The sequence below is a fragment of the Peromyscus leucopus genome, chromosome 7, assembly GCF_004664715.2.
Source record: "Peromyscus leucopus breed LL Stock chromosome 7, UCI_PerLeu_2.1, whole genome shotgun sequence".
NCBI lineage: Eukaryota > Metazoa > Chordata > Mammalia > Rodentia > Cricetidae > Peromyscus > Peromyscus leucopus.
The window spans coordinates 74,038,218-74,059,207 of NC_051069.1; positions in this window are offsets into that span (position 1 = coordinate 74,038,218).

Genomic DNA, 20,990 nt, shown 5'->3' on the forward strand with positions numbered 1-20,990 from the left:
GTTACTTTGTGCCATTGGTTGGAACTATGTAACTTGTGTTTTAATCGTATAAGGTCTCATCATTAAGAGACGGCATTTTGAACAATTTTGTAACTTAAAAATTATGGTAATTTTTGAACTTGGGCTGAATGCATAAGGGGTGAAAGGTTATGACTTAAGAAAAGCAACTTAAATAGGGAAGGGTTCATTTTGATTAAGGTTTGAGACTATAGCCCACCATGGCAGGGGAGGCATGATGAAAAGTGTGTGGCAGCCCATCGCTTGCAGCTGCATTTAGGAAGCAGAGAAAAATAACTCTGAAGCTTAGATCACTTTCTCCTTTTTATTCACTCCAGATTCCCAGGTCAGCGAGCAGCCTTACCTACATTTAGGCTCGCCCTTCCCACTCTTTTAACCTAGTCTAGAAAACTTGCCACAAATATACCCACAAGTTTGTTCTCATAGTTATTCTAAATACCATCAATTTGATAATCAAGATTAGCCAATACAGTACGCTACTGTAATTTTAATAAACAAAATATAACAAATGCTATTGAGGTTGTGGTGAAAAATTAAATGTGTGTTTTGTTAAGTCAAGCACAGCCAATATTTATTCAAAGAGGACAGTTTTATTAGAATTTAAAAGGAAAACCCTAGGGCAGGTAAGCTGTAAATCTTTCCAGAGAAGACAATATCTTATTCACTATTGCTTGGAATGAAAATTAGCACTGCCATTATAAAAAAAACACTATGAAATTATCTCAAATCCTGGAAGTAGAATTATCCTATGTTCAAGGAATCCTACCCTTTGGTGTATTTCCAAAGAAAATAAACATGTGGAAAAAATTAGTATTCTCATCTCTGGCAGTACATAAAGGTCATGAAATGGAATCAATAACAGACAAATCACTATACAACATGTGGTTTATTTAGATAGTTTAATGTTATTCAGATATAAAGGAAATAAAATATCATCATTTGTGACCACAGGTGTACATTACATGTGTATAAAGGTTCAGGCATAGAAAGACAGTACCACATGGACTCATTCATATGTGAAATCTAAAACTATTGATGCCACATAAATTGAGATTAGAATAATAGTTACCAGAGACTGTGGACAGGGGTCAGGAGATGATAAGGGGAGGGATGGGCAATAGCTACTATCTCATAGTTAGAGGGTAAAGAAGGGGTTGGATTTTTGAATGAATATAAGTAACAGTAATAATGTTTACATCTCAAAATAGTCAGAAGAGACGTTTTTGAATGTATTAAATGAATTCAAGTTGAGAGAAGAGATGCTTATTTCTGAGTTGATCATAACTCTATATGTACAAGGGGAAAAATCCCATTTTACCTCAAAATTACTACAAACAGTATGTCTATCAAAAAAAAATCCCTAAAGTTGAATTCTTTACCCCAAAGGGAAGCTGAACTTAAATAAATCATAGTGTTTTGACAATAATTCTTTTTATTTTAATTGATGGATAATTATGCACAGGTATAGGGTACAGGGTACAGTATGGTAAGTTCATACATATATACAATGTGTGGTGACCAAAACACGCAATCACTATATATATGTATCTCATCAATCATTCTCTTTTGATTAGGGATATTCAAAATCTTTATTTCTATTTCTTTATAAAATATATAGCAGAATGTTATGCACTATAGTGACTCTCTTGTGTTGTACAACATGGAAATTTATTTTTAGTATGTGATTGTGAATATCCCTCAATCTCCCTTTCTTCTACCCTTATTGACCTCTAGGGACTGGTATTCTAGTTTTATAGCCTCTAGATACATAAAATTAACTTTTTCAGCTTCCACTGGAGTAAGAACCTGCTATTTGTTATTCTATGCCTTGCTTATTTCATCTAACATAAGATTTTCTGGTTCCACTCATGTTGTCAGAAATGACAGAATCTCATCCTTTTGGGGGCTGAACACTATTCCTTGTTTTAATGTCATATATATTCTTCATGGATGCATCTTCCGTTGACACCTTGATAGATGTTGTATCTCTGCTATTATAAAGAGTACTGCAGGAGCAACATGGAAGGACAGGTGGGTTGTTTTGTTTTGGTTTGGTTTTTTGATATGTGAATTACACTTCTCTTATATGTATACCTAATGAAAAAGTTAGTAATGGAATAGGTATACAGATCACACATCAGTTCCAATTTAATTTTTATAATTATCTGGAAGCAATTTCTATCTGGTAGTGAACATGAATTATGTATTTGCTGACTAAATAATTATATCCATTTTCAATATCAACCCATTATTACACTGAATTGATCCTTGGCTTCACATTTCTGTATTTGTATGTTTGGTTCCAAGAAACACAAGATTTTTCTTCAAAGTTTATTTTTGTAGATAAAGAAATTGTCTCAAGACAAAATAATTAATAAATTTAGATGAGACAAAAAAAGGTAAACAATTTCAACTTCCTATCATTGGTAGGAAGAACAAGTTGCCAACGTTTTAAAACAAAATGATTAAAAGTAATTTTATTCTTACATGAATATTTTAAGGTTAAGAAAATTGAGGCTCATTCATTATATCATAAGCAATAGAAGCTAATTAACATTAAACTTGACTATATGTATGCTTAATTTTGTTGTCATCATTTAACAATTTAGACAGTGATTGAAACAGTGTGAAAAAATAATATAATAAATTTATTAAAGGAATATATGTACTGTAGGTACAGATTGACTATCTCATCCAAAATAATAGGAATTAGAAGTATATTCACATTTCACATTTATTTATGATTTTGAAGTGTTTGAATATACATAATGTGATATCTTGGGAATGGGATCTAATCTAAACACAAACTTTAGGTGTGCTGGAGTAATTTTATATAATATCTTTAGTGTTTGGATTTTGAGTCTAGATATTTCACTTAGAAAGTTTCAGATTTTTGGATATTTTGGATTTGGGGATTTTAGATTATGGATGATCAACCTGTACATAGATGACATTTTTAAAATGTATAATTCTCTGAAGAAAAGAAATCTAGTGAATCTCTAGATAGTCATAGCTTGGCATAGGAAGAGATATTTTGAGGAAACTATTAATGGTTGAATCTTTCACTTTATCAAGACCCATGTAAGAAGTGAGTGTGTAAATTGTAGGGGATTTGGCCAGACATAAGAAAAACATCTCTTTCCTTTTGTTTGTCAGTATTGAGATATACTTTTCAAGTTAGTTGAATTAGGAAGTCTTCCTGTCAGTAGGATGAGCCAATACTGAAAGGAGATCCTAGCTAAGTCATCTGCTACAATCCCTGGGAATTTCTGAAAATTTTAGAATATTTGAGTGTCAGCACAAAAGCTAATACTATGTTGACTTTGTTTCAAGATAATGCAGTAGACACACAACACACTCAGCTCTAATAGTCTATCACAGTAAGAGATAAACTTGAAGATTGAGAACCAAATTGCAACCAAATCCCCACCCAGCTACCTCTCCCCACCCAGCTACCTCTCCCCACTTAGAGCCTGTATATCCTACCCAACACCACTTATTCATTTTTGTCAAGTAATCTGCCTAATTCCCCTGGTAAACTTTTGAGTATTGGAGTAGCGAAGCATGTGAAGAAGAAGGCAAATGTGGTTTTAATATGGATCTGGCAAGCCACATACCAAGAAGAGTAGAGAGGGTCTTTACAAAATCAATCACAGATTGCTGGGCCAAAAGCAGCACAGGGCCACACTTGCCATAATTGAACAGGATAGAGCAAAAATTTAGATTTTAAAATCTATGGTGACACAAAACCCAGAAATTCATGTTAAAAACAATGCCCGGATTATGGTACTTTCTTACTTATTGTTGCTGTCAGGGACAGAGAAAACACTGCTGATTTATTTTGAGCTAAATTACACTCTCTTAGCAGAAGTCATAAATTCATTGTGAGGATAATGCATGCTGCACTGAGCAAATATTTTTCAAATGAGTGAGATCAATGAGTATGTTGTAATTCTGATATATCTGAATCAATATTACTGATCAGATGTCTTCCAATTAACAATTTTCTGCTCTATTTCACTTTAAAATGGAATATATTGTAGGTCAAACTAGAAATATTTAGATGTTTTAGGACAGGTATTTATGTACCAGAGTCTCACCAAGAAATTACAAGCACTGAAAACCAAAAATAACCCAACCCATCTGTACTGTGGCTAGTGATTTACTATATTTTATCAAAGACTAGGCTTGCTCTCATTAGGTCGTTTTGGTTTTGACTTTCAAATTTCTTTACATTGGAAAGCAGATGTTGCAGGATGTTGACTGTCTCTATGGTAACTGTAACATGCTCTTATGTGGAGGATTTTCTTATGACACAATGAGCTAGTCTTTCAGGATAAAAGCTGTACTGAAAAATCTTATTTACAACTGGTCTCCAACAAGAAAGTGGAAAGATTTGATATAGGAAGCCAGTGTAGTTCTCTTGAAGGAATTGGTCCCAAGTGAGGGAGACTTTCACTAACTGCTAGAAGGGGAAAATCCTCTATACCTGGAAATGGAGCTTCCTTCATACAAGATATATGAGGCATTGCTTACTCACAACAGAGAAGCAGACCTAGAGTTCCTCTAGGCATTGTGATAAGTTAGCAACACTGACTTTCATTTCCTCCCAAGGGAGGTGTTTCCTTGGTTCTTTCACACACGTCACATCTGTTCCCACTGAACCTTCAGTAGCCAAATCTTTTCTTTAAATGTCAAAATTCAGATCTTGTTTTTGTTTTATTTATTTGTATGTATGTAGGTACCTTTAGAGGCCAGAAGAGGGTGTTGGATCTACTGGAGCTTGATTTACAAGTGGTTGTAAGCTACCTCATAGGTGTGCTGGTCACCAAACTTGGATCCTCTGGCTGAGCAGCAAGTATCCTTAAGTACTGACCCCTAAAATAGGGCCTTGGAAGTATTTTTCTTTAATTACTTTAACTGCTGCATTTCACATTTAATGCTAAAATATTTCTAATTTAGGAATGCTTGTGAGTCCATCTTTTCTAAAAGTAGCTCCAACTCAGAATTCACTAAAGACAAAATCTCTGAGTATGAGAACAAAACTATTAAAAAGTTAATATTTAGTTAAGTGCATGGTGGCTTACATCTTTAGTTCTAACACATAGGGAGCTAAGCAGAAGAATTACCAAGAGCTCAAAGCCAGCCTAGACTAGTATTCTAGACTAGTTTGTAGTACAAAGGACTTCACAGAGAAAACAAAAACAAAAACAAAATGTATGCATATGTATTTGATGTCACCAAACCATCAAAACCAATCCTTGTAGCTTATATAAGTGCATTTATCTTTTGTGAATATACTACTGCAAGCAGATATATCAACACATGGTTTATTAGAATATTGATAGATATTTACTTTACTGGAATAACTATAATAAATATTCTGAGTAAAATATTGGCTCCAAACACTGGTTGTGAAATATCTCCATGTTTGGGAGAAATAAATGTATCTAAGAGTATCTGTTCTTACTTAGCTACAGATTTTCACAAGGGAGAAATTTGAGAGACCCTAGAAGCTTTTGTGCCCTATCAAGACTTACATATTTTGACATCAGTTCCCATGGCTTCTCGTCAATACACACAGAAAGGTGCACAGTTCCAGGACCCATGTATCACTTCTACTTTCCCAGTGATTCAGATCCTATTGTTCTCCTTTCAAAAAAATCCATGAAAACCAAACAGGAGATTAACCTCCTTCTAGATAAGAAACAGGAGTGACAGAAAATCTGTGCATGACCAATGTTACAATCTTAGAGTTTTTACAGTAGTAAACCTTTAGTGCCTGTTCCCCAGCTCCCCGCCATGAAAAAGTGTTAGATTTCTAACCTGCCCAGCTCATTTTGTTCCCTGCTAAATTCCCACCATTCAATACAAACTAATGTGGATATGGTTCTTTGTCTCTAGTTCAAAACTTTGCTTAGTTCTCATCGTGAATTTATATTTAAACATGTGCTGTGACCACTCTTCTGCAGACAAATTCTCTCTCATGTCCTAATTCCCTTCTCTTCATTCTTGCATAAATGCAAAGACTCTGGCCACAAAGCTTTCACTCTAGTTCTGTGTTCCTGAATGGACTCTGAAATCCTGAGAAGTATGGAATGGGAGAGATGGTATCAAAATTCCAAAATGGCACCAAATATCTTTTTTAGAGTTGTTAAACCACCACAGTTTGGACACGCCATAAGAAGTGATTATAGACTCATGTACTCCTTCAATAGATTACCACAGAAACCCTCTATAACAAAAAATATTGGAAGTTTGAATTTAGGCACATGCTTCCCACTTATTAGTTCATATGTATGGGTAAGTGGTCTTGTTTTTTCAGTTTTCCTTAGTTTGCAATTTCAAAGACATGTGTTTTTGCCAAGGCTTCATCCACATCCAGCATGCCTAGGTCCATGTCTAGACCTCTGTACTATTTCTAACGTATGAGAAATCATGCTCCTAAAAGTATATTTGTAAAATCATTTAATTCTTTACAAATGCAAGTGTGGTCACTTCCCACAGGTAACCATGCTAAGTACTAATCCAAAACCTGGCAAAGTAGATAATGCATGTATTCAAGAATGACACAAAGCAGATATATCCATCATCTCTTCAACCTGCTCTGCCTGCAGTCCTAGAATTCAGACTTTCAGACCAAGAACCACATGACAAATGCTAGAGTCCATCACTCACAGTCACATCTTTTATTAGTAGTGATGTTTATTTGTTCAGTTTTCATTTAACTGCACTTAGACTTACTTCATCATAATTGACAAGAAAAACAGAAAACAAATTTAAAATAATTGGTCTCACCTAATGAAATCAGAAAAAATGCTAACAGCATATCACAATGAAAGCAATTGTCTTACAAAATGAAAACAATAGATCATACACTTGGATGTTGAAAAGAAGACTGGCATGTCTGGAGGGTGTTAGATCAACTCAGATAAATGGCGGTGTTATCTAGATTTTTACCATACATAACGTATCTGACTCACTGACTTAGACATGTGAGCCTGTTATTTGACTTCTAGTATTTTTTGTTTCCTGACATGTTTTCAAGAATGTTTTGTGTATGAATGGAGAAACAAAGAGAAGGAAAGAGACTACAGGAATTGACAGGAAGAGTTGTTTTTTTTTTTTGTTGTTTGTTTTTGTTTTCTTGTTGTTATTTTAAGATAGGATGTGAACATCTGAGTCTCCATGAGACACGATTATGATTTATGAATCTATAGAACTTTCCATATAGAAAACCACTTGATCAAAATCTTTAACCAGGGTGAGGTGAGTTCAGGGTATTGGTAAACAGGGTATTGACCACCGTGCTCCAGGGGAGAGTGGGTGCCTCTGCAGGGCATTAGCACATTGTAGCTGGGAAGAAATGGCAAGCCAAATCTCAGAGGTTCAGCCTCGCCCTCTGCAATTGTTTCTTCTAAACTCTGGCTGTATGTGTTTTCTTCTTCCACAGCAAAAGACACTAAACAATCAAATACATGCTCTGATCTCAGTTATTAATGTGAGCAACAGAGAATTAGGCTAATTCAAAACACTAGGACTAGTATCAAGTTACATTCCCTGTTAATGAATAAACACTGGCCATTTTTAAAATAAGCAAAATGTGAATGTTAATGTGGAGCTTACAACCTGACCCCCGAGTATTAGGTCTCAATTATGGAAACATGGACCTGCCTTGTTCCATGGCTAGAGTCTGTTTTCAGATTGCCATCCTACTATAACCTGACTTGTGTTCCAAACCACTGGAATGGAGTTGGCACAAACTTGGATTTTCCCCTATGTGCAACCCAGTTGTTAAGATCATTCTGTGGGATTCAAGATTTTCCCGGTACTGACTACCCTCCTGTACCTAAGGAGCCCTGAATGCTTCAGCCCCTTAGCCTCTCATAGCTTTCTTTTGCTTGCTTGTTGAACCTCAATTATTATCACTTACTGGTCACATGAACATTGCTTGGCCCTGAGATACATACTCTTCCTATTGATCTGGCCTTTTTCCTGGGATATTCATAGTTAATTGAGTCTAGTTTGAGGTCTTATTGCCTTTAACCTGCTACAATTAAGAGGATCTTTTTTAGATAGGGATGTACAGATGACACAACTCTCCATCTATATTATATATATATATATATATATATATATATTCAATAAATATATTTAAATATATTATATTCTATTTAAATTTGGCCAATGTGGTGTGATCTTTATTTCGAAGCTGGTTTTATTCTTTATTGTATGTACTGACCTTAAAACAAAATCACTGAGACATGGAAGCAGATTACTTGATTCTCCAGTCAATTTATCAGAAGTTTGTAGGGGTTGTAGGCGTGTTGCTTCTGTTAGTCACTTTCAGTCTCTGAATTTGTGGTTTGGAGGACTATCCTTATTTACAGGACAAAAGGAGACCATAGTTGATGACATGCATCGCAGAAGTATGTAATCATACAGCAGGGAATAAGAATGGGACAGTGGTTCAACAGAATTACTCAGGCAACACTTATCTGAAGGACTGATGTCAAGTACTACAGACACCATTAAGAAAAGAAAACACACGGCCTGCATCTACCCATACCCAGGAGCAGCTGCTGACAGTACTGGCTGAGAACTAAGATCTGCTATGGGACTTTAAACAAACAGATCCGGACTATATCGCTATAGTGCTAAGTTTCAGGGGGATTCTAATACAATTCACTGCTCTGTGGTCCAGCAAAAATTTAGGAAATCATCATCCAAAGACAGGTTGATGTACACCCAGAAAGGTTTATTTTTAACTAAGATAAAATGGCCTCTTAGAAAATTCTATTTTGTTATAAATTGTAAATTTCATTTCCTGTTCTTTATAGTGGATCAGAAATATTCAACAATTGAATAAATCAATGAATCCCAAACATCTCTGAGTACATACACATACACACGCGTGTGTGCATACCACCTCCATGCACACTGAGTTGAGAGGGAGGGGGAGCGAGAGCTGTAGTTCTCTCTAACCTACATGCATCCCAGGACAACCGTGGTCCCAGGTTCCAAGGAGAAATAATAAGGCAAGGGTAGCAGTAAGTGCTTATACATGAGTCTTATCCTTAGCCGAGACTGAAAACCTTGCCCTGGATTCTGAAGAAGCAGGTGGCTTTTGACATTGCCAGGTTCAGATGGGGCCCAAACGCCTCTGAGAAGCTCAGAAAGACCCCTCCGATGATAGAGGACCACATGAACGTGTAGCTTTTCCACCCCTACAGAGTTTCCCAGGCTCATCACTGTCACTTGACCATTCCAACTTTGTTTCCACCAGGGGGGCTCTTCACCTGGTCTTTGCCATTCTGGTAGAGTCATTCTCTAGTTCTTCCAATAGTGAAATTATTGAGATCCTTTGCCACTTTCTCAGGAAAGCTTTCCTAGTCCAGTAAAACTAACCCAAGTATCCTGTTACAGTCTCTTTTCACTGTCTACTATACTTGATAATAATATAATCACTGTGATTATATCTTCTGATTCTCTTTTAGCATCATCTCCTGTACTACAAGGTAAGCTGCTTTGAGCCAGGACATAGCTTGCATTTCATAATTGTATCTCCAGTTTCTTGCTAGGCCTAGCAGAGATCTGAAAGAATTTGTTTAATAAAAAAACAAATGGATGCATCAACACATGAATACATGGGGTAACAAATATACTCAATGGTAGCAATGTAAAAATGAAGGAACATGGCAGGGAGAGATTTTTCTGAGTGATGATGATTGCAATGGTCAAAACTGGAGAGCTCTTGAGGGAGAGATAGGGATAGTGCTGGGCCCTACAGCAAACAACCAGTGGACCAGCAGAACACAGAGGAGCGGAAACATGCCAGGTGGGCAGAAGGCTCTGCTGATGGCCAGAAGTGCGACAGAATGTGTGTGCCTAAATAAGCGAAGCCAGCTTGAATTAAGCAGAACAATCAGCCTATGATGAAAGTGGAGAACAGTTAGATAAAGAGTGACTCATGATCAGTTTGATTTGACGTAAGCAGAAACTCAGACATCCTGCAGAGTTCAGAGAAGGAGATGATCAAAACAGCCCTGGCAGGGAATGACTCATCCTCATTGTGTAGGACTGAATGAATAGACAGGACTAAGGATATGTGAAACTAGTTAAGTGGCTGTAGTCATCTAGTTTCAGTGCAATTAGGAATAAAATCCATGCTCAATTTTATCTGGGTTTGTCTGACCTACTGCAACTACGTTTGATGCACCTAGGTAGAAATAGGATAACTGTAAGACAGAGGGAGGAAAGGGTTTTTAATCAATAAAATTTAGACTGATTTTCAAGGAAGAAGGGGGAAAGTCAATGCAGCAGTAATTTGTGGAAGAATCCTTCATGCTTCAGAATACAGTGGAGAATTGCAAAGGGAGCCAAATCGGAGAGCTGGAACAGAGAGTAAACACCCTTCAGGTGGAGCTGCAGTGTAACACGAAGGAAACACAGGCTGTATGTTATGAGGATGACAGGACATAAAATGTGAGCTAAGAATAAGGGAACCTCAGCTATCTAATGGCTATGATCTTTGAAACTTTGATATTCATTTTTAATCAATTAATTTGCTCTTTGACAATTTTATAGATGTATGAAATACATTTTGATTACTCTCACCCTGGCCTTGTAATATCTCATTCCAGCCACAGCATCTTAGCTGCGTTTCTATTGCTGTGATAAATATGACAAAAAGCAGCTTGGGGAGGAAAGGGTTTGTTTCATCTTACAGCTTACAGTTCATCATGAAGGGAAGTGAGGCAGGAAATGAGAGGCAGGAACTGAAGCAGAGGACATGAAGGAGTGCTGCTTTCTAGCTTAACCACCATCACCCTGGCTTGCTCAGTTTCTTATACACCCCAGAACCACTTGTCCAAAGGTAGCATCACCTATAATGGTCTGGGCTCTTACTCATCAATCATCAATCAAGAAAATTCCCTACAGGTTTGCCTACAGGATAATCTGATGAGGGCATTTTCTCAGTTGAGTGTAGCTGGAGTTTTCTCTCCAGGTGCCGCCGAGCCCTGGCAGTCTGATAGCCCACTTATAAAATAAACACACAGACATTTATATTATTTACAAACTGTATGGCCATGGCAGGCTTCTTGTTAACTGTTCTTATATCTTAAATTAACCCATTTCTATAAATCTATACCTTGCCACGTGGCTTGTGGCTTACCGACATCTTCACATGCTGCTTCTCATGGCAGCAGCTGGTAAAGTCTCCTCCTCAGCCTTCCACTTCCCAGAACTCTCCTCTCTCCTTGTCCTGCCTATACTTCCTGCCTGGCCACTGGCCAATCAGTGTTTTATTTATACAGAACAATATCCACAGCAGTTGAGGTTCTCTCTTCTCAGAAGACTCTAGCTTATATCAAGTAAACAAAATACATGCAACATATCTTGGCAGCCTCCTATCTTCCTTACAAGTGCCTTTCCCATGTCCACATATTTTCGTTATGTTTAATGGCCCAAACCAGAACTATCTTGACTGTGTCTCTATGGGTTTGGAGCTATCCAATGGAATGTGAGTGAATTCACCAGTGGACACAAAACTGAAGATCATGACTTTCCTTTATCTGGACTCTATCAAGACCCAGTAATTCAGCAAAGAGGGATAGGGACCCATGATCCCCTCCTCCCTCCATAAATTACTATTCATAGGCTAACATTGAGATGAGCCAGTGGAGGCAAATGCAGCCGCTATGAGTTCATGATTACAGTGGTTGTATACTGCCCAGAAGACATTGGCAGCCCTTCTCTGCATCTTCATACTCTTACACTCTTCCTGTTACTTCTTCCATAATCGCCCCTGAACTTCAGAAAGGGCAATCTAAATGTTGTCTTTAGGGCTGAATATTTAGTCATTTTTTTATTCTTAATGCTTTGGTTGCCTATGAGTCTCTATGTTCAGTGCTATTCACTGCAAAGAGAAGCTTCTCTGAGTTAGACTCACAGCAGCCTTTGTCTATGGGTATGTGAATAAATATTTAGAAATTTGTTGGATGCATGTCAATGTGGTAACATTATAATAGTAAGCCCCCCACATGCAGACATGCATTTTTATGTAAACATGCATTTTTTAATCAACTTTACAGTACCAGTCATAAATATCCTCCTTTGAATCAGTCCTCAGACCCAGGAAAAGAATGAATGGTAACCCTAGAAACAGTTGTACCACTAGTGCATAAATGGGTACTTCTTGTCTATAAGACTTTTATTGTGGCTTGTAGTGTTCACAGCTGGGTAAGACTCCAAATGCTTCCCCCACCCCAACAGCATGAATAACTCATTCCAATATATGAAACTCAAGGAAGCACGTGATTATCATCAGGTGTTAGAAGAAGTGGAAATGAATCTTAAAGGATCTTTCATAACTCCAGTCTTAACAAGATACCTTTAATGCTTATTGGAATGCTTCTCTTTTCAATTTTCCATCTCCCTAGTAGAATGCCTTTATCTTTTTCAGATTTAATTATTTAAAAAAGTCTCCCTTGGCTGTCTCTAACTTGTTGAAGATATATTTGAATAACCCAATTAACCAGTCCCTTTTTCTGCAAGCTCTTGCTGCTTCAGACCATCCTAATTTTCTTGGCTGGGCCATTGAAGAGTATCCAAACTAGTCCCCCTGCCATCTTTCTATTTTATATATACCCAGAAGCCAATGTGATACTTAAGATAGTGATCATTCCCACAAAATGTTCACAATGAATGATAGGAAGACTTATTAGCACAAAATATCTTTTAGTATGTGTTCCTGACATTCCCCTTTAGTCCTTTCCATGGGAAACTGTTCACTCCAGGCACATCTGGAAGCTTTTCATTTCCTGAAATGAGACATACTTTATCTACACTCTCCATTTTTGAGAACTATGCAGTTATGTTATCATTATTATCCTTTCTTTCTATAGTGGATTTTTTTTATTTGTCAACAGCTTCCATCATCATTCCCTCTGTGAACTCATTCTTGGATTCCACTGCATCTGTTCCAGTTCTGTAGAACACCTGATTTGTCTCCAAGTTCAACCTAGTTTTATGCTTTCCTTCTAATTCTAAGCAAAATAGTATCTTCTTGAATATGAAAATTGTATCTTGTATCAGTTTTATATCTGTTTTCTAGATCTAGGGTATATCTAGCAGGTAGAAACTGTTTTTATGTTGGAAGGGAGGAAGGGAGAAAGGGGAGGGAGGGAGGGAGGGAGGAAGGACGGAAGGAGGGAGGAAGGGGGAGGAGGGAGGGAGGGAGAAAAGAAGTGGGAGATAGAAAGAAGGAATACAAGAGTTAAAAGGGAAGAAACAGCTTCAACTCCAGCCAGAGAAGTACCTCCTACATACTAAGAAGGAAGGAGAGGATGCAAAAGCCAGCTAGTACAACACAAACTAAAGAAGACTAAGTAAGTGAATTAAAAGAATTTGGCAGCACTCAGTCAGCATGAACTATTGTTTATAATTCCTTGTAAGTTCAACAATTACATTGGGAGTACTGCATTAAGCATGGGTGCCAGGGGGCTGGGTTGGTGAAGGGAGGTAGAACAAAAAAGAATATAGTTCAGCCAGCCCCAAAGCCCTCTCAGTTCATGTGAGGACACACACAGACAAACATTATTTGGATCTCAAAAAAGACTCAATGCAATGCAGAGTAGGAACAACCCTTCAGAGAGAGCAATGCGGCTCACTCAGGTTTCATCTTCAGAGAGGACGAGTAGAAATGTACCAGAGGTGGCAAGGAAGAAGCTTTCCTGAAAGAGGAGACCAAGGGACATTTTTGAGGATGAGGAGAGAATTTAAAATGACTGGACATGGAGAAGTACTATTCACCTTTTTGAGCAGGTTAGGAGTCAAGAGATCCTAAAAAGTAATTCCAGCTAAGTTAGTTCTGGTATGTTCTTTGTCTTTGCAATGATACCTGATGCCCTCCTGTTCCTTTTCTTTACATTATTTTTGTCTCTTGTACTCAGAAATTCTATACTCTCATTACTTGTCATCCCCTTTACAACAGTGCCCAGCCAATATAATCCTGCACCCAAACACTCCCTTGACCAGAAGACATCCCATAATTGGTTATCTTTGCCTATTGGACCAGGCACAGGGAAACTATAGACAAAGCATCACTATCTTTGAAATCCAACTAATATACTCACTCTCAGAGATATTCAGGCAAATTATTTCTTATCAAGTTACAAGATTCACCATAACACATCTTTCATGCTAAAAGATGCTCTTTGCCATTCTGTAAAAGAAAATGTTCACCAATTTAACTACCAGAACACCCTGGACAGATGCTTTTAGTAGATCATTACCTTGTATGACCTATGCAGAGTGTTTAGAATACAAGAAGATGTCCGTTGCCAGAGCACAGCCATTGATGCAAGGCCACATGAATGTTTGCCTCTCTCAAGGAAAAACTGAGTCTATTGTAGACTTCTGGCTAGCAGTGGCAGGTGACTATTCATGTCTAAGGACTCTCAGAAACTAGAGGCTCCTCTGGGAAATATGCATAGACTAGTAGAGGCTGAGTAAGTAGTGGTTCCTGAATTCTGTGTTTAGTGTCCTTGTTATTCTATTTATTCCCATAATCAAAGTAGATATACTTGATAATTGTTGTAGTGTTTTAGATAGATTATTATAAGGACAGAGATCCTAAATCAAACACTAAAAATGTGCATAACATAAACAAGTGCCGAATTTAACATTTTTTAAAAGGATAAAGTTTGAACCAGAAAGCTCAAAATCTAAAGCTTTCAACATGTTTTACATTATGCCCAGTGGCAAATTGTGCACCCAAGATCATGTGATGGGCTAAAAAACAAAACAAAATAATCAAGAACAAAAAACAAACCAAAGGAAACAATAACAACAAACAACAAAAACCCAAAACCCAAACCACATGATCTGATAGCCAGAGTGCTATCCTTCTGCATAAAGAATGCTGAATCTGTGTTTGATACCATAGATGCTACTTTATTTGTACATTTGTAGGTACTAATCCCCTTTTTTAAAAAAAGCAAATCTTATTGAAAAATCATGGTGGTATTTTTTTTCATTTCTGAGTACAATCTAAGAAGTATGATAAGAAGGCCACTACAGATCCCTCCGCCAACTGATAGGAGCCATCTGGGCTCCAGAGAATTGCTTTCTTCAGTCATTGCTCTGGCCTCACCAACCTTTCCATAATATAGAAATGAGGTGTTCAAGATAATCAGAAAGTTGATTGATCTAAATTATAGGGACTTTCAGTCTAAACTGAAATGGATCCAAATGAGTCATTCCTTTATAAAAAGAAAGAAAAAGAAAAGAAAAAACTGCTTCCTCCTCCCAGGCACCTGCGATTATGCTCACATTTATATCTTATCTCTCTCACATTAGTCATAAAATTATAAGCTTCTTCTGTGTCACACAAAATAACCAATGTTAGTCCTCCCTTATAGTAGCATTGCAAACAGTCTCTCTCTTCACAAACTGTTTACTCAGATAAGCCAAGTTGATGTTTGAAGATGATTGATTTGGCAAGCTAGCCCTGGCTCATAACCTCTTTGCCTTTGTTATGGAAAGTATATATGATGTGAAAGAGGTATAATTCCCAACATTTCTAATCTATCTTCTTTCAATAGATTAATGTTTCTCTGGGTTCCAGAAACTTTTCTGTAAGATGAGAATTTAAAACATGCATGTAAGCTACATGTTCACTCATGAATTATGTATTTAATTCTCAAAACAGCCTTGTAAAGTCAGCCCTATTAACACTCTTATTACACAGCTGGGATAATTAAAGCCTTTAATAGGCAATGTAATTTGTCCCCAAATCACAAAACTATCCCAAGTATGGTGTCAGGGTTTCAGCCTGGAAAGTGCGAAATGACTGGTAACTGCAATGTCCCTGCCAGGTCTATTCTTAGAACGCTTTCTCCAGGTGGTGTGGAACTACTTTGGGAGGCTGTGGGACCGAGATGGGAGAAACAAGACCCTCAAAGTGGGACTTTGAAGCTACATACTGTCCTTGCTTCTGTCACTTGTCTCCTCTGCCACAGCCTCCTGCCACCATGAAGGGGTCAAGGAATGAGGGACTGAAGTCTTTGAAACCATGAGCCACATACATCATTCCCTCTTTAAGTTGTTTGTTAGCTATCTGGACAGTAGCCCAAAAGAAACTAATGCTGCTCATTCCCAAGGTTTTTAAAGTAGTGTCACTACATACAGTGCTCTCTGCTTTCATATTTCTCACTGGCTGTAGGCAGTACTCTCCTGTTAAATGGTAGGTATTGCCTTGGCAGGCCTTTTAGGGGTTTGGGGAACCAGATTCCTTTCCAGGTCCATGAAAGATGGGATGTACTTACATCCTTTCCCATCCTCCTACAGAGTAGCCCTTTGTACACTCTGACTCAGTCCTGTCCATGGCTGGTTGTTTAGATGATGTGTGCTGTCTTGATTCATACCTGCTGCTGGCTTTCTTCCAGGCGAGAAATCTGAGATTCTACTTTTTCCTCCTGTTGCCACCGGGCCTAAAATTTCCTCACAGCAATCCAGCCAGGACAGCTCTGAAAAATGCCCACAGAACTGCACCGTGCCTCATTTACCCTCTGTTTGCTTGTATTTCAACATATACATAACATAAGAGAATCATTTAAGCTAATGACATTACAGCAGATCTGATTAGGTTGTATGTCAAATTTTATTAAAGTTTAATACTCATTTTTTAAATAATGATGATACTAGCTAGAATCCCAGCCATTACCATGCTTTGGATTTTATTTATTTACCTTGTAATGAAGACAAATTTGATTATTATTAGTAGAGTAAGCAACATTATCTCTCATGTATATGCAATATTAATTACCCAAATTAAAATTATTGGTTTTTCCAGGCTATAAGTCCATCAGGTTTTCACCACCCAAACTTCCCTATTTGCCGGGCGGTGGTGGCACACGCCTTTAATCCCAGCACTTGGGAGGCAAAGCCAGGCAGATCTCTGTGAGTTCGAGGCCAGCCTAGTCTACAGAGCAAGATACAGGATAGGCACCAAAGCTACATAGAAAAACCCTGTCTCGAAAAAACAAAAACAAACTAACAAAAAAACTTCCCTACTCTATTTTCTAGCAATAAATCAAGGCCTTATATAGTCTTTTAAATGACTTTGGAGAAAATCACAAAGCATAGGAATCTTGAAGTTCATAGTTCCTTTCCTTGTGATGAGAAGTTCTCTTCAGACATGGTTTTATTGTGACTCATGGCCCCATAACTAAAAATCTGTGTTAGTTAACACTGAGAGTCTAAAAGAGTGAGTATGGGCCAGCTAATCTACAATAAACTGAGCTACCACTCAGGAATCAATGAAAATGAAGACTAAGGTGATATGTAAGCTTCCAAGGGAAGAAAGCAATCAGCAGTCCTACCCAGCAGCAACACCTATGAACTAGCATAACTAGATATCCTTAATGGTGCAATAGTGGCATTTAAGTCTTGGCAGTAACCAACAGTTGTCTAATTAGCTATAAAGACCTACTTAACAGGAGGAAAATCATGCCTGATAATGAACCTAGCCAACTACCCCTGGTTATTAAGGTCATGAATCTTAGAAGAGAACCTACTAATGACATTTTCCTAATTTGACCTGTTTCATAACTATTGTAAGTATTAACTTGTATACTCAAAGATAAGTGTAGCTTTCACCCCTCATTAAAGAATTTTTTTTTTTTGTAGCAGATGGGAAATATTACCAAAAGCTACAGCTAATAAAAATTCAGGGAACACCTGACTGTGAGGTACACAAATCTTTTTTTAACATGTTTTTATTGATTCTTCAGGAATTTCACATCCTGCACCACAATCCTGCTCATTTTCCCATCCCTCCATGTCTGCCCCTCAACCCTACCATACCTTTCCTCACAAAAGGAAAATTTAAAAATATTAAAGAAAAACAAAATGAAACAAACAAAAAAAACCCACTTCATTCCCCTGTCTTTCTTGCCTCTCCAACACCTTTTTATTCATTTAATGGCATTGGGAGCTGTGGTGTGTCATACAGTATACTCTTTTGTCCACTCAGCTTTATTTGCAAATGTTCATTGAAATGAGTTGTTGGTCTGGTTCAAGGTCTCTGGCTTCTGGTACACCATCAATCAATACTGGACACTCACCTAAATTTCTCTTGGATATTCTGCTGTTGCCCTGAGTCATGGAGATCATGTAACTATAGTTCCACAGGACCAGTCCCTTCACACACTACAGAAGGTCATAGATGGGATAGATGTTGGGGTGGGCCAACTCAAAGTCCTGGGTGTGGGTCTTGGTGGTAGCTGATTTGATCATTCTGGGCCACTGGAAAATCTCACAAGAGAGTGGAACCAGCTCTTCTATGTCCATATCATTAGGGTCAACTCTTTCATACCTGTGATGAGGGCTGGGACCATCTCTCTGAGTGTGGGGCCAACACTCCTGTGAGGGGCAGGGCCAGCTCTTCTGCTGCAATGGCAAGTGAGGGGCAAGGCCCACTCCCCCAGGGCCAGGGAAAGGTAGTACTGGCTCAGCATGGCCCTCAGATTTCAACATTTTTGGTTCCTATGGCCCTCTTTGGCAACATGTGCCATGGAGATCACACTGACCCCAGATGCAGCAGCACCATGAATCTAGACATGACACTTGGTGGCAGCCTACGCCCAAACATCAATTACTATGGCCCCAGTGGCAGCTCAAAGTTCAGAGTACACCTGATTGTGGGGTGCACTATTCTTACTGATACATCTATAACATAACCCATACACCTAAGGCTCAGGGAACATCATAGAAGAGCAGGTGGAAATATTGTAATAAATGGAGGCCAGGAATTCTGATTTAAGATTGTGTCTTCTAGCTATGACATTTATGAAACCTCAATTTCTGGCCCCTTAAATAAGATCTGAATAATGACAACACTGGCTGACATGTCAATGTGAATGGAGGAAAACTCATGAGCTTCCACTCATAGATGAAGAATGGAAATTAATGATGGCTGAGAGACAGAGAATTAGTCTTCCCCAAGCTGAGCACCCAAAGTAATCCAATTCCAAATGGTCATTTCTGAAATCATATATGTGTAAGTAACACTAAACCAACTCAGCAGGTTGCATTTATATAGTTATATACATAAATAAACTATGTATATCAAAATAATAACAACTAAAGAAAAAGTGGGCATAAATTTGAAAGGGGTTAGTATGGATGACATAGGTGGGATTGAATGGAGGAGAGGAAAATGATTTAATTATGTTTTAATTAAATAAAAATTAAAAAGAAAAAATACATGGAGTCTAGACTCCATGGACAGTCAAGTCCATCCTGACATTTCAATTATCAGTTAACACTTTCATATAACATGAGAGAACGCCCAGAAAACATATTATATCAGATGAGACTAGGAACAACAGAGCAGCTGTTACCAAAGAGGGGGTCAGATAAAAAAATTTATGTTAATAAAATAAATGTAAGAAATAAATTTAAATTTAAAAAATTAAAATCTAAACTGTGAGGAAAAAAGAGAGGGTCGAAGAATAGTTGATCTACTTTATGAACATGCACAAGATTTTTAGATCTATGGAGTTCCAAGCTGTCTTGGGAATGAATGAATGACATATGACAAGTCACCTGACTTTACATAAGGAAGAACATACTGGTGTTAACTTTGTATCATTTGGCAGTATCATTGCTTTTTGGAAGACTGGGAATAAAAATAAAATATGCAGAGAAAAACAATGAAGAGTGTAATTGGGGAAAAATGGAAAACACATTTTGATGTTTATTCCTCTGTTCTCACGAGGATAACTTCTTAACAAACCAAGGGATATGGTAGATTAAAAACTAGCATTAAAATAAAATAATAGGGAAAAAATCTAGGATTTGGAGATGGAAACATACAGGTCTTCATTTTTAGTTTGTACAGCTGTTTGTTTTTAAAGGATGGAACTCTTCACTAAAAGAGTTATAAACCCAAATTTCCTTAGAAACCCATGAAATTCTTCTTCTAAAATGATTCCATTTTCTTGGTGAAAGATCAAATTATTTGAACACATCACTAGCCTTGAATAAATTTGTTTCAGTTGGATTATCTAATCATATTTTGTCATCTCACTCAATGAAAATTTTGTCATTTTCCCATGATTTTGAAAAATTTTAAGGTCCATAGTGTTGTTTATAAAAGTAAGGGTGAAAGACATTTTCATAATCAGTTAATCCAAAGATTTTTGGGAAAGCATGTTTTCCTGGAAAGTGGTATCAGTTCAAATGCTGGCAAATGCACAGAACATTTCTGGCAAGGCAGGAGAATCTTTTGGATTTGCCTGTTCTTCTTAGGATACAATAATAATAATAATAATAATAATAATAATAATAATAAGTTTTTACATGGTTTTCTCTGCACGTTCTATTAAAATCTTGTCAGCCAAGGTAATTAATTATAAAAGTGGGTGCAATTTGGGGGAGATGATTAAATTATGAGGATGGGGCCCTCAAGAGTGGGATTGACACTCTTACAGTAAAGACTTAAGATAGTTTTTGGTTCCTTCTACAGTGTGAGCTTAAAGTGAAAAGATGCCCTTTTCAACCAGAAAGGACTCTGAGAGGCCGGCTTTTTTTCTGAAGGAAAGTGGAGAAGTGGATCCAATGGATAGGGAATAGAAGGAGTGAAAGTAGAGGAAACTGCAGTCAGTGTGTAATGTTTGAAAGAAGAGTAAATATTTAAAAAATTAAAAACAGAAATCCAACAGAAGATACCAAGTCTGACCATTCTGTGATCTCTATCTTCCCCATTCATTTTTTATAGCCTGCTTCCAGTATGGTATTCTGTTATGGCAGCTCAAACAGGAAAAGAGAAATCTATGGAATGAAAAACAATACAAGCTAAATAACAAAAAATTGAAGAATATGATACTTCATCGTCATGGGTGCATTGGGAGACTCAGAAACAACTTCAACAGAAGACTTAAGAAAATTGGTAATTGTGTTTC